The sequence below is a fragment of the Anser anser genome, assembly GCF_964211835.1.
Source record: "Anser anser genome assembly, chromosome: 3".
In the NCBI taxonomy this organism is placed as follows: domain Eukaryota; kingdom Metazoa; phylum Chordata; class Aves; order Anseriformes; family Anatidae; genus Anser; species Anser anser.
In genome coordinates, this window is record NC_139722.1 from 123,072,036 (window position 1) to 123,085,494 (window position 13,459).

The 13,459-nt window shown below is 42.1% G+C and overlaps 1 protein-coding gene across 1 annotated transcript in view; it reads right to left on the reverse strand.

Annotated features, from left to right (window-relative positions):
• Positions 1 to 13,459, reverse strand: part of MEIS1 (Meis homeobox 1) — a 435,557-nt gene that overhangs the window by 304,151 nt on the left and 117,947 nt on the right. The window contains exon 6 of the mRNA XM_083828210.1: positions 10,265 to 10,796. The gene's annotated coding sequence lies outside the window, so the exon portion shown is untranslated. The remainder of the gene's footprint in view (positions 1 to 10,264; positions 10,797 to 13,459) is intronic.

Below are 13,459 nucleotides of genomic sequence, written 5' to 3' on the forward strand. Positions count from 1 at the left end.
ATTCTAATTCAGCAGTAGACAGTGCAGTTGGGCACTTCATAGATGGATCCAAAAATCATTGAAGCCAGACAAATTCTGAATTGTCCTTGGCGATCCCTGCTTCGCTGTAAACTACCTACTTATTCCAAATCGTAGTTGTGGGAAAACAGCAGCAGCACTGGTGCTGACGTCAGGTAGTAATCAGGCTGAACACAACGTCAGAAATGAAAAAGGGCAGAAGAAAATGAGAAACACAGAAGACTGCTTTGCTGAAATTCCTTATCTGTTTAATTCCTATAGAAGGCCTTGAAAAATCTTTTCAGTGTTCCTGAAACAATTCAAACTTCAGTAGCTCTGGTTTCTATAAACCTTCTTACTTCCTCCTCCTGACCCTCCTGATTTTCCCTCTTCTGTTGGATAATCCTGTATTTAACCCAGGATGCCAAAACTAAAAAGCCAAGGTGTGTGTTAAAACTTCCTCCAAACCAGGAATAACCCCTGCCCCTTCCTTGCCAAGTTTTTCTACGTCCTTTTTTGTCATGCAAAGGAATGAACATCGTACATTCAAACCTGAAATTCCATACTTTTGTTAACTTTGCTTGCTGTTATTATTTATAAGCAATTCCACCAACTTATTAACTTTCTATTGCCGTAACTGCTTAGTGGGGTCGAGAAGAAAGAGCAATGCTTCAATACTTCAACAATGAGGAACAAAATTGGTGGATAAATGTGCATATCACTTTAATGTAGCCAGCCCTATATATACACATAATTTTGTGTGATTTATATCCCTAATTAGATTCCCATGGCAACATTCTTCAGCTAACAATGTGTATCATAATCACCTTTTCTTCATACAAATGATTTCCTTAACTTTGCATGCATAACTTAGCAGCTTTTATTTTTAAAACTCGTGTTAACAGTTTCTCTCTTGTTACCAGTAGGGGTGCTATGATAAGAAACTAATTTGCTGTAAAAATTACTCATTTGTCAAATAAGCATTAAAATAATTGTTCCCCTTTTGACTGTTACCCTGCTGTTTCCACTCATTTTCAAAAACTAAATTATTTACTCATTTGAAAGTTCAGCTGTGCATATTTTAATTGATATTCCCTCATAGGACTCATATTGTTAATGACAATAATTAACCCGAAATGGCTGCTAAATAATTATGCTGAAAAGATACGAAGTATTTGTGCAGAAAGTAAAATCAGCATTTGAGAAACCATCAAAACGTACAACTTTCCTATTTTATGGCAAAGCGCAGTAATAGTTCATAATCAAATTAAGGATGAAAAGGAAAAATGTAGATTACATGCTTTGATGCAGAATACTTTATGTTTCCAATATAGTATGGTATTCTAGCTAACAATGAGTACTCAGTCATTTTAATAAATCCCTAGTATTGCTATTCCAGATAGTAATATAAAGTATTCTCATGAAGTCAGTGCAGTTAGGAATGTGGTAAACTATCCATTAATAATATTTCTGTGCCATCTATCTCTTGCATTTCATTCCAAGGAATCAGACCCCTGTAATAATTTATAGCTTATGGAATTAATGCTGAAGGCTCTCTTCTGACAAGTGTTGTTGATTTCAATGATGATAGCTAAAAGCTATTCAGACCCAGCTTCTTTCTCTGGACACATCACGGGCCAGATGCATTACCGACCTATTGTTTGTGTAACCATTTATACTAGCACAAAAGTGATATCATTTTTGATTTAGTTTCTTCGCTTGTCAATAGTGCAAGTTAAGGGTGAAGCAAGCTCCATATGTACTGTGAAATAAAGAGACAGGATAGGTTTGTCTACAAGGGAAACAATCTGAGTTAACTAAGGATGTGATTTTAATGTCGGTTTCTATATACAACTATATTAAGCCCATGTGGACTCACTCATTCAGAATTAAAATAGCCCTAATTCACTTTAATCTAATTCACTTCCAAAGACCACAGAGGGGTTTAAAGTTGTTTAATCTATTTGAACAGCTCATTTGAATCCACATGCCTGACTGTCCCCACAGACACCCACACAGACAAACAAAAACCCAATAAAGCAGTGGTGAGGTTAAGAGTATGTTGGCAGAAAGTTTGACTTCATGGCTTTTTGACGGAAAATTTGGTTTTCAACTATACCGTCTCTTTGAAGAAGGTGTTGACATCGAGTGCTCTAAATTTCTCTTGGAAACTAAATTCCATTTCTTAAAGACATCCTGAAATGCTTCTGCAGTGCTCCCTGGCTGAATGTCACACAACCCCATAGCCTGCAGACTGAGCAGCTGGCCTGACGTGCCAGGGTGCCAAGCAAAGGGGTAAAACCCAGGTGCATCAGACATATATTCTTGCTCCAGACCAATTTCCCTATTTTAGACCAAAACGTTTCTGGCTTTTGATTTGTTATAGAAAATTCATGATTTTGCATGGAGGAACAACACTCCCTCCCTCGTCTCCTGCCTCAGATCAGTCCTACTTGAAAAGGCCTTTTCCCATAGCCCATGTCAATAGAGCATCCCCAAATCAGAAGGGTAGGTGCTACCGGCAATAAAACCAAACGCTTGTCATCTGTTTGGGGAACGTCCCCTATATCATGGGTGCTAGGCTCTTCCAAGAATAAGGATGCATCTGAACTCACAGCTTAAGAGTCACCAGCTCCTTACATTTTGCTGTTTCAGGAAAGGGTAGGCTTGAAGGAAACACATGGTCTCTGCTCACAGGCTCTGGTTGGTGCTCTGTAGCTGATGCACAGGAGCATTGGTTGGTCACATTCCTGCTTCTGTACAAGGTTTTGCAAAACAGATGATCTTCTATGGGCGAGTTTTTAAGATTTGAGAAGCAAGTAGTGTCTAGCTCACACGTATGGTGTAGATTAAGCATAGATGAGTTGCCAACCTTTCCAATTTTGAGTGCGTTCACTGCAAAGCTTGCTCTCTAAGAATCCTATGGTTACATGAGACTTAAAATAAGCAGATGTATATTCTTTGCTAGAAAAAAAAGCAAAAATATCTCACCTGAGTGAACTCCAAAGCCTCCAAAAATATGCATATTTAGAAAAAAGAAGTCTGCTGCTTTTGAAAAAGTAATTCCTAATTTGTGAATGCTCTCAGTTAGTAAAATGCTTCATTGCATCAATTTAAATACTCCTGGTCAGAGAATGTTAATATGAACGCATGTCTTACTCACTTAAATTGCCTCCCCAATTCTTGTATGTTTTCACATGCAAAACCCCAGAGGTATATGTGTAATCAGCAGCATTCAGAGCTTAAGCATGCCTCTCCGAAAGCTTGGCTCATTTATAGCTACCTTCCACATCTACTAAGTTACATGTTGGATTTTGAAATCAAGCACAAATAGCCAACAGACGAAGAGCATATTTATGAAAAAAAGAATGTTCTCCTATTAATTGCTCAACCTATTGCTGTCTGAAAAATAAGTGCAAGCTATTACTGGCACCAGATGACTCCCGGTTTTCACTGGCCAGCAAAGCTGCATCTGCAAGTTCAGTGAGATCAGTAAACACTGTAGGTTAAGTAACTGGTTACTAATATTTTCCTTGAGCTACAAAACTTTTAAACAAACAACAACTGTGATTGCAGTAACCTTCCAGAGGTTAACAGCATGCAGGTGGTCAATTTGAATTAAATGCAAAACAGACGGCGGCAGCATTGTAAACTGAAGATCTCGGTTAAGTTTGGTTCAAGAATTGGGTCTTCTTTCTCAAAATCCTCAACAATACAACACACAAATGTCAAAATGACAAAAATAAGGAAGTATGTCATAGACTAAGCATTTTAATGCCCTTTCTGGCTCACTTTTGTAGGCTGAACTGTCTGTGTTGACCACATTTGATGGCATCAGTACATAAGAGTGGCTGTGTGCACGAGCTTTTAATAGCTGAAATAAATGGAGGTGGCCCATCAAGTACTTTTCAGTCACTACCTGAAATGTGCTGTGGGCTTGTGTTTTAAACCACTGGCATGATGCATTTTATACTTCATTTATGATGCCACTTGGCTGACCTCGTGAGATAGCTCTAAGTATTGGCAATAACATACTGAACTACAAACAGGTTCAAAGCCAGTTAGGTAAGGTATGAGCGATCAGAAAGGATTATTCCCATCCTCCCAGTGACCTTTCTAAAGCCAGCCCCTCAGTCTGTTCCCAAGCAGACAGGTATACCTAATACCATCGGTGACCACCAAGAAACCTCCCTGGGAGGTCCCCCCCAAAACAAGTGCAGATTAAAGAGCAGCAGGAGCTGAGGTTTCCATAGCCCAAGAGAAACGTTTTCTCCAAGGCCAACAGAGCCCGTGAGGGGAACCTGGGGGTATTGGCACTGCTAGGTACTCCTCTAAGGAGACTACATAAAAGCTCCTGGTGTAGCTCCCAGACACACCTTGCAGGTGCTCAGTTTCAAACCTAACATAAAAGCTTGGTGGACGTAGCCTGGCAGAACAATTGTTGCTGGAATGGAAAGTAAAAACAGAGGAGAAACACTGAGAAGTCCTCCATCCCATGCTGATCTTTGGACAGTTCGGTCCACAAAGCATCTGCACTAAGGCCTTTTAGTGAAGTGATTTCCAAAGCCAGGTGCTCCCTTCTGGGGCCCCCTGCCCACTCACCTGCCTACCTGAACAGCATGGCTGCGAGCCAGCTAATGCTATGAACCCAGGGCACGCAGGAGCTGCCACCATGAGGGACACAAGGGGAAAACGTTGCAGAACTGAGTTGCTGCATACACGTACAGGCAGCCGGCACATGGACTCTGTAGAAAAGCAGCCACAGTTCTGAAATTTGACATTACTCAGAGGTTCGCATTCGAGTTGAGTGGCTGCCAGTAAATAAATATAAATCCGTTGTCAGGGTGTTTCATAATGACGAGCTCCTCAAAGCTAGTAATACTCATCCCCTGATGAAGCAATATCCCTGTAGGTACAATTGCTTCTCAGGCTCCAGTAACAGCTCCCAAACTACTGTGCCGGAGCTCAACGCAGGGCATGAGTCAGAGGAGGCTCCAGCACCCTCAAACACAGCAGCGTGATGCAAGCGAGGTCAGGGCGCTCGGCACCCGCACATCTTCCAGGGGCTGCTTCAAACAAGTCTGGGGGAACAGCGAGGTTATAGATATGTTGCAGAACAGTGATACAAGATTCCCATCTAGTGCATTAAAACACACAAATGTTCTTTGGCTGTGCTGCTTAAGATAGGCATTTCCTTGGCACGTGCATCCTACCCCATCACGGACAATCACCTCCCATGTCCTCCACCATGCAGCTGTACGCGGGGGCTGATCGCTGCACACATGCACATCACCTAAATACAAATCCCAGCCGGCCAGCCTGGGTGGCAGAGCTGGAGCAGGGAGCAGCCAAGCTGCACCCTCTTTCTACAGCTCGGCAGCAAGTTTCCAGGAAACTTACAGGAATTTCATTACCTGCATAAAATCCGGCTTAAATTGGCCAGTTCAGGAGTTAGTAGGGAAAACAAACACTTGAACAAGTTTTTGACACACTCGTGAGGTCTCCTAGTTCAACAAACACTCAGTCACAATCGATTAAAACAATTAAACAACAAAAATTTTGAACCTCTTAAAATGCAGATCAACCTGCAGTGCAATGAAGGTCCAGTATTATCCATTTCTTCTCCTAAACACACCTCTGTTTTCTTTGCCATTTATTTGCTCAATGTGCCTCTAATTTCAGCTGGAAAAAACAGAGAACTGAAATGTTCTTCCAAAAACCACAGGTTTCTTATTCTCAGTGATTTCTCATCACCGAGAAATTACAGGAATAAGATTTTGTGTCTCACCTGAAGCAACGGACCCTTGATTCCTTAATGATGCGATAATTCTGTTACAGACAGCAACTTTGGCTTCAGCTCCAAGGCAAGAACATGTAGCAACGGCCTGCACACCAGGAAGCAATACTTTTCAGCCTCTCCAGCCTCGCCCTGCATTACCTGTGAGTGATGCATTACCAAACCGAATGCCAGAAAAGTGCATTTCAGAATAAAAAGTATAGGGTTTCCTAATTTGATTTAAATCAATTATACCATCTCTCACTGGAACGCTCATGAGCTTCAGAAATAAAATATATAAATGGAACCAGCTGCTCCAAAGACTCTTTCCTTGGGATAGATTTCACTTGAACTCAATCAGCTTTCTTTTGCAACACGTTATTGTCATGCACCATCAGAGTGGAGAGCACACAGGGCTGGATGAGTTACTGCAAGGTAACCAGCTATGGTTGAAAACAAAACAAACAAACAAAAAAAAAGATTAAAATTCTTTCCTGCAATGGCTGACTAAACCCCGAGGAATTAATTAATTCCTCCGGGGCTGACAGGGAAACTGAGGTAGTTACTGGCGCCCTAGCAAAACCCATTAATTTATAGCTAGTTACTACATTGCGTAATCTTTCTGATTTGTCCCAGTCTGGAGCCCCTCTGCCCAACAGCACGGAGGTCTGCAGTGTTCAGGATGAAGAATAATTACAACTGGAGGAGCACATGCAACCAAAGCCCCATGTTCTTTAATCTCCAAGTATAATGCATGTGTAGATTTTGGCATCGCTCTTAAAATGATTGTTTGTAACTAAATACCGTATCTCAGCGCTTAGATACTACGATGACTGATCTTTTCACAAATCAGAGTAAATATATATGGCCAAATCCCGGCTCTACTGAGCTCAATGGGAGCAGTGCCAGCCACTTCAAGGCAGCCAGGGTTTCACGCACAGGGTTTTCAGCAGCCCATGCCGTCCAATGCTTTGGTTGTTTTTTTAGTATTTTCAATTCCTTTTCTCATCAAGCCCTCTTTTCCCATCCAGCATCTCCAGTACGGCTGTGCCGAGATACAAGTGCACACTGAACTCCCAGCCAAAGCACATCAGTATGAAAATACCCTCTGTTAAAATCAAATACAATTCTAGCTTCGGCTGACAAAAGCATCCTCTGCCTTTGATTCACTCTGTCAGGCTGTCCACAGCCCTCACTCCCGAGGCAGTGGCCAGAGGAGGGCTGCCCAAGGACTGGTTGTTTTACAGGGTGACAGATGAGTCTAGGATGGTCCAGGCCAGAATAGAGTTAGGGAGGTAATGACAGCCTTTACTCTCTATTTCCCTGCTTTTGTCAATTCAAATCAAACCAGATTTCCTCACTTTCTCCCCGTCTCCCTGGAAAACCATCCTCCCCAGCACCTCTAAAAAGGGTCAGGATAAATCAAAGGCAATTGCTCTCAGGCACTGCCCCGTTAAGCCACGCCAGGGGTCTCTGAGGGCTCCTCTGCCACAGATCACACTCCTGAGCCCTCTGGGACCCATCTTTGTACACCAACCACCCGGCTTCCTCCCAGCACTGCACAGGTGAGTGGCAAAACCAAGAGCACCGGCGCTCCTTCGCTCTGCGGCGCTCCTCCAGTAGCAGCACATAACAAAACGAGCTCTGGGGGACAGCCCCATCCTCTGAAGTGACACCCGTGAATTCCCCTGGGCTCTCTGCATACCCAGGAGGAGCCCCCTGCACCCATCTGACAAAAGCAAACAGCCCGCCAACGTAAGCGAGCGAGAGCTGCCAAGCAGCAGTAGGCAAAGAAGGCAGCAGAGGGCATTAAGAACCACTACAACCATCTCTAACACGGCTTTTAGGACTCGTATCGTTTTAGAGCTCATTTTGAAAATATGCAAAGACAAAATAAAGGAAAACTCCACATCTTTTTCTTTTTTTTTTCTTTTTTTTTTTAAAGCTCTGTCCTTAAAGAAGTCAGCATTTTCTGAGGCAGCTACTCATATGGCTTCCCTTACTGCATCATCCAAATGTCCAATATCCCTCGATAGACCTACACGTGCGACTTCCCTTCACAGTAAGCAAATACCTCATTTTACAGCTAGAGTACTGTGTCAAAGAAAGGCACAGAATCTGTCATCTTAACGATATAATGCACCCACATCTGAACATAAGGTGATTTCCACAGCTACCACATGCTTAATTTTCACTGACCTCAATAATTTATAATGCAAAAATAGGTATTATGTGCAATAACTATTGACTTAGGAGAGTCAAGTGAAATACCGACTTAGTCACTAACAGGCTAACAAACTCTGTTTGCATTAATACATTTACAGACTTGCATTCGTAAGCAGTCAATACCAGAAATGTGTTTGTATAGGATTAACAATGTCAAATTAATATGTATGACAAGACAGCAGCTGCTGTAACTTGACTAAAGCTAAAATGAAGACGTAAATCCAAACGGTCTTGTGAATGAAGAGAGAAAAGGAGGACGGAACAGAAAAAGACAGAATGAAAGAAAGGAAGAATGAGTTAATGTGCTCTTTACCAGGAGGCAGAGCAAGTTAAAAAGGTGATTCGTTTCCTTTACCGGAAAAGATTGAAAATGTAGATCCTATGGCTAAAATATTCAAAGTAATCACTAACAAATAAGATTATTTTGGAGAAGAATGGATTATAATAATAAGTCCTGACTAAAGAAAGTGTTTTTTTCTTAGGCAAAGTGGGTCAAAGAAGCAAGTGTTTGGTATATTCCCAGTAACATTTTCTTCAATGAAAAATGGAAGTGTGAGGCTTCTCCCAATGACAATGTCACAAAGAGGGGACAAGAATTTTCTGAAGTTTGAAGGACGACTCCCCTGAAAAGCATGTCTGAGCTGGTTACCCCTGTAGGATGAGGCAGGGCTGAGTTAAAGTGGAAAAAGGGTTTTCCAAGAAACAAGCTTCAGGCTTTGAGAAAGACGTTAGTTAAATGTGTCCTGAAAATCACCTTGTATTTAACTGCAGGGACCTACGAACCCACTGTTGTTATAACACTTTTGACAGCTGGGGGCACTACGCAATCCAAACCATACAAAAAAAAATGTTGGATAGATGTGGACCTCTTCTCCAAAATCCCATCCCATTCCAAATCTCAGCACTGGACATTTTGTCTTTCACAGTATCCAACCTAAACACCCGACTGGCTCAACCGAGCTGTGAGCTCCACCCCTACTTTCAGTGGTGGAGATGGCATTCAAGGACCATATGGCAGTAGGCGACAGCCAATGCAAACATCGTATTTCCTTAGAAAATACCAGCAGAGGACTGAGAAATATGGTCAAGAGCCAACTTGCAGAGGAAGAACCATTACTAAAACAGCCACATGCATTTCATATCCCATCAGGTTCCTCATATTGGAACGTGTGCTATTGAACTTTTTTCTGATCTGGGGAATAGCAGGAATTAAGCTTTCACCCATTTTGCCAAAGGACCTGCAAGGTTGTTTATATGAGTCTGAAAGCAACCTCCCTCTTCTTTATATGACAGAGCGCTACAGAAATGAAATAGGATCAAGAGGGCTTTAGGCATGCCTCTTAAATGCACACTGGAGAAGTAACAGGTGAATATTAGCCAGAGCTTTATAAACTTCTGTTGATGGGACAACCCTCCCATCTTACCTAAAGGGAACTAAAGGCAAGGCTAAAAGCTGAACTGGGACCTACTGGGAAGGCCATGAAGGAAAAAAAAAAAAAAGCAAACAAAAAAACAGAATTAAGAATCCCTTCCCTCACTTTTTTTTTTTTTTTAATTTACTCTTTCCTTTTCTCAGCCTCCAATACACAGAGAAGCAGAGATGCTCCCCTGGACCCCACACTTCCATATTCACCAACCACCATGGAAAGCTGTGCAAAACTTTTCTTGTGCCCTCAGGAAGCTGATGAAGTTTGAAAAGAAATAAAGCACACAACTTTATTGAGGTCGGCGCAAGCCCAGAGACTTGCGAGTTGCATGTCACCGTTAATCAAAGTGACTGTGCCAACATGATTAGAATACCCACAAAGCCAAGCCAATGAAGCAGCTAACTGAGGGAGACCACGGAGCAGATCGCAAATACCACTGGAGTTGTACATTGTCTCGAAAGATTATCACTGCAGTTGTTCAAACTCTTGTGACCAACAAGGGATTCCAGTGACTCATTGCTATTGTGTTCCTGCAGCTCAACACTATGTCCCATGCATATTCTGGAGCTCCATAGCACCACATGTGTATAACAATGTGCCGCACTTAATAAAATATCTTTGCGGTAAAAGAAGTACCAAAAATATTTGCACAATAGCAGAATGCCAATCGAGCACTGGACTACATTAGAACAACTCATTGGGTGTCATTCCAAACAGCATCTGCCATGGCCCCAGGAAGTAATTTAAAAAAAAAAAATAGAAATAAGAGATTTTTCTGAAAGATCACAGCTTTTAACATACTAAGGAAACTTCAAGAACAAATTAACATATGACTCACCTCCCTGAGGTCTATCCCATGGTTTCATTATCAGTCGAGCAGAATCCATTGTTGCGAAAGTAGTTCAAAGCAGCCACTCCGTCCATGTGCCATGCTCAATACACAGCGAGTCTTCACGTACAGTTTTGTTAAAAAAGAGGAGGAAGGCAGGATAACATTTAAAAAGAAAACAAACAATCCCCTTCACGCTGCAGTTGGAAAGGCCAGGAAAAGCCCGTACAAGTCAGTAAGGACTAGGAAAGAAGACGGTTGCTTTTCAGACGATTTTAAAACTTTCCCAAGAAAATTAGGGCCTGCAGCTGGGGCACACCAATCAGATGCTCTGGCAAAGGTCACAGAAGGAAAGATCCCCTGCCAGTTCAATAGCAGTGGTTTCTTCAATAATCTCGAAACAACGAATAGCATGTGATCACTTCTTCTCCCGCGGGATTTGGGCAGGAAAATAAGGCCCACATCTTAACTGCTGTCCTCCTGAATGCATCAGTGCAGAGCGGAGTGGAGCATCCTCTTCAGAGTGCAGGAGCCAGGCACACTGAAATGAAAATGACAGGCTTAATTGACAACCTGGAAAGGAATCATGGAGGAGTCCCATCCAAAAGACACAGCTTGGGCTCCTGCCACAGCTAAAGAGGCAGATGTAACTTCTGACACTGACAAGTGCTGACTGTAATATCAGATGAAGGTAAGAGATAACAGGGAAACCCTATACATCAATCATGTCATAGAAAGAAGGCACCACGTGTGGCAAGAATCTAGGCTGAGTTAAAGGTTAAAAGAAAGGAAGCATGACAGTAGGCTTTCCCTTGAATAATTGAGGGGAGGGAGGCAGGCAGCTCTGTATTTTCTACTTAAAGTCCTGATAGAAAACTGCATGTGCAAACAGAGGGTGCTCTAACATTAGATTTGGTCTGCTGAAGGATGGGCAAGCAGCGGGTGGGAGCCCTGCAAGAGGAAGGACACATCTCGAGGGAGGCTGCTCCTTCCCTTCTTCTCTCCCAGCTGATAGGTGTGACAGGAGCCCCTGCATGCTGGGCAAGGACTGCACTGAAAATACTTCTGCTCTTCTCCTTCCTGTTTTTTTCCTTCTTTTTTTTTTTTTCCCTCCATCTTTTTCTTTCCCTCCTTCCCCCCAAACCAGGTTGAAAAAAAAGAGTAGTTGGCATCGAGTTTAACAAATGAGCATTCCACTACCAGGAAGAGCATTTTCAAAATCCTGTTCCACGAGAACAAACAAGGTACAAGGAGCCTTAGGGGTAAGATGCACAGCACACCCAGAGGCACCAAGCCATGGCAGCACTATCGTACACGTGGGCCTTCTCCTCAATAACCAGCCCTTTCTCTCTGCCTGCACATCAGGCGCCAAAGGAAGACCCCAGTGTCTTCCACTCTCTTGTGGACATCCGTGTCCCCAGTGAGTAACTACTTGCCACCACTGCACTATCCAAAAGCCTAAAATCTGGCACAAATATTATGCTGAGAATCAAGCTCTTCACGACAGATATTAAAAATAAGTAGCTAAAAGGATAGATATAACAGAGCAGAACTGCACAGCTTTCTTTGTGGTCCTCCACTTCCGCAGAGACACAGAGCATCCTGCTCACACTGTTCCACAAAAGCATCCAAAACGTAAAAGCCTGAAAGTGAACTTCTCAAACTTTAAAGCATCACTGAAGTATACCATGCAAGGTGCGCTCTGCATGCATATAGAACAGAAGCCCTGCAACGCACAAAGTTTTCTACAGATATTCAAGAGACTCTTTCAACTTCTATGCACTTAAGCAAAACATCACTGGGGCAATGTTAATCCTCTTGTTTACAGTTACACCCACAAAAGAAAGGGAATTCACAGCTCTAGATCAAACAGATACACTGAAGGGAGCTATTTAACATCACTGAGGATAGCATCCTATAATTACTGTATCAAGAGGTTGGATCTTTCAACACAGGTTTTGCTTTTAAAAAAGAAAGGAAATGGGGAACTTCATTCGACTTTGTTTTTTGCCTCAATCTCATACATAACTTCAAGTTAAACCTAAACTGATAACAGCAAGTACCAATTTACCAACTGTTCTGGGGGCTCAGATCGTCAGAAAAGTATACAAAAGAGGTGATGCAGTTAATGCAACATCAAAGTATAGAGCAACCAAATGCAGCTGTACACCCAGATATACACATATATTTTAACCTTTGCACCTGCAAAGCATAACATCAAGGGCATGTTGATAACAGGAGAAGAATTCCTGAGGAGCTCAGTGCAAAACATAATCCTTTACCATAAGGCCCTGAGCATCCTCCAGTTTATGTACAAGGTCTTATTGCCCTCCACAGAGCATACTCTGGGCAACACCAGCTGCCTGCACTTGCTGAAACTGCAATCACACTACTGTCAGGGGGAAGTTTTCCAAGCAGCCTTAGCCCTAGGAGATCAAGAAAGGTGTCTTAGCTATATAAAGTAGACACCCAGACACACACACAATCCAAATTTGGGACCTCTTGTAGCTTTTACTGCATTTGAATAGAAGCTAGGCTTGGTACTTCCATTCTTGATGGCAGCTGAAGGCTCAGAGTGAATGCTAGGCTACTGTAAATTCTCTAAACTAATTAAAAAGGAGAAAATCTGACTCCAATTTCCACCAAAGTTAATCAACCGCCTTACCAGAAGTCACCACAAAGCACACAAGATGTGCTTGAACCCCTTCAGTATCAACAGTCTACACACAACTGTAGGATTCGTGGTAATAGAAGACATCCTTACATCCTGATAATCTCCAAGACGAACAAAAAAATAAAATAAAATAGAAGGAAGCTTGGAAACAGCCAAAACACAGTGGAATTTTGCTAGCAACTTCACTAGAATAATCCCTTTTGCATTAAAATCCCAGTGACGCAGCTCCTCTGTGCCCTTGAGAAACCCCATTCACTTTTAGCAGCTGAAGCACTTAAGACCTACAACATAAAGCAATTGGCTTTTGAATGCAGGTTGCTTCATTTTAAAACATTACTGCTCTTTGATGTTTATCTGTTTAAGAGAGCTTATTGCAGCTAATTCACAGCAGGAGTGCCCTGTGGCATCCTCAAAAATTATATTAAAAATATAAAAGATAAGAAAGGAAAACATAATAATTATATAATCTAATTTTTTATGGCTGCACAACAAAAATTAAATCCTAATTTTGTAATGTATATGCATAGAAC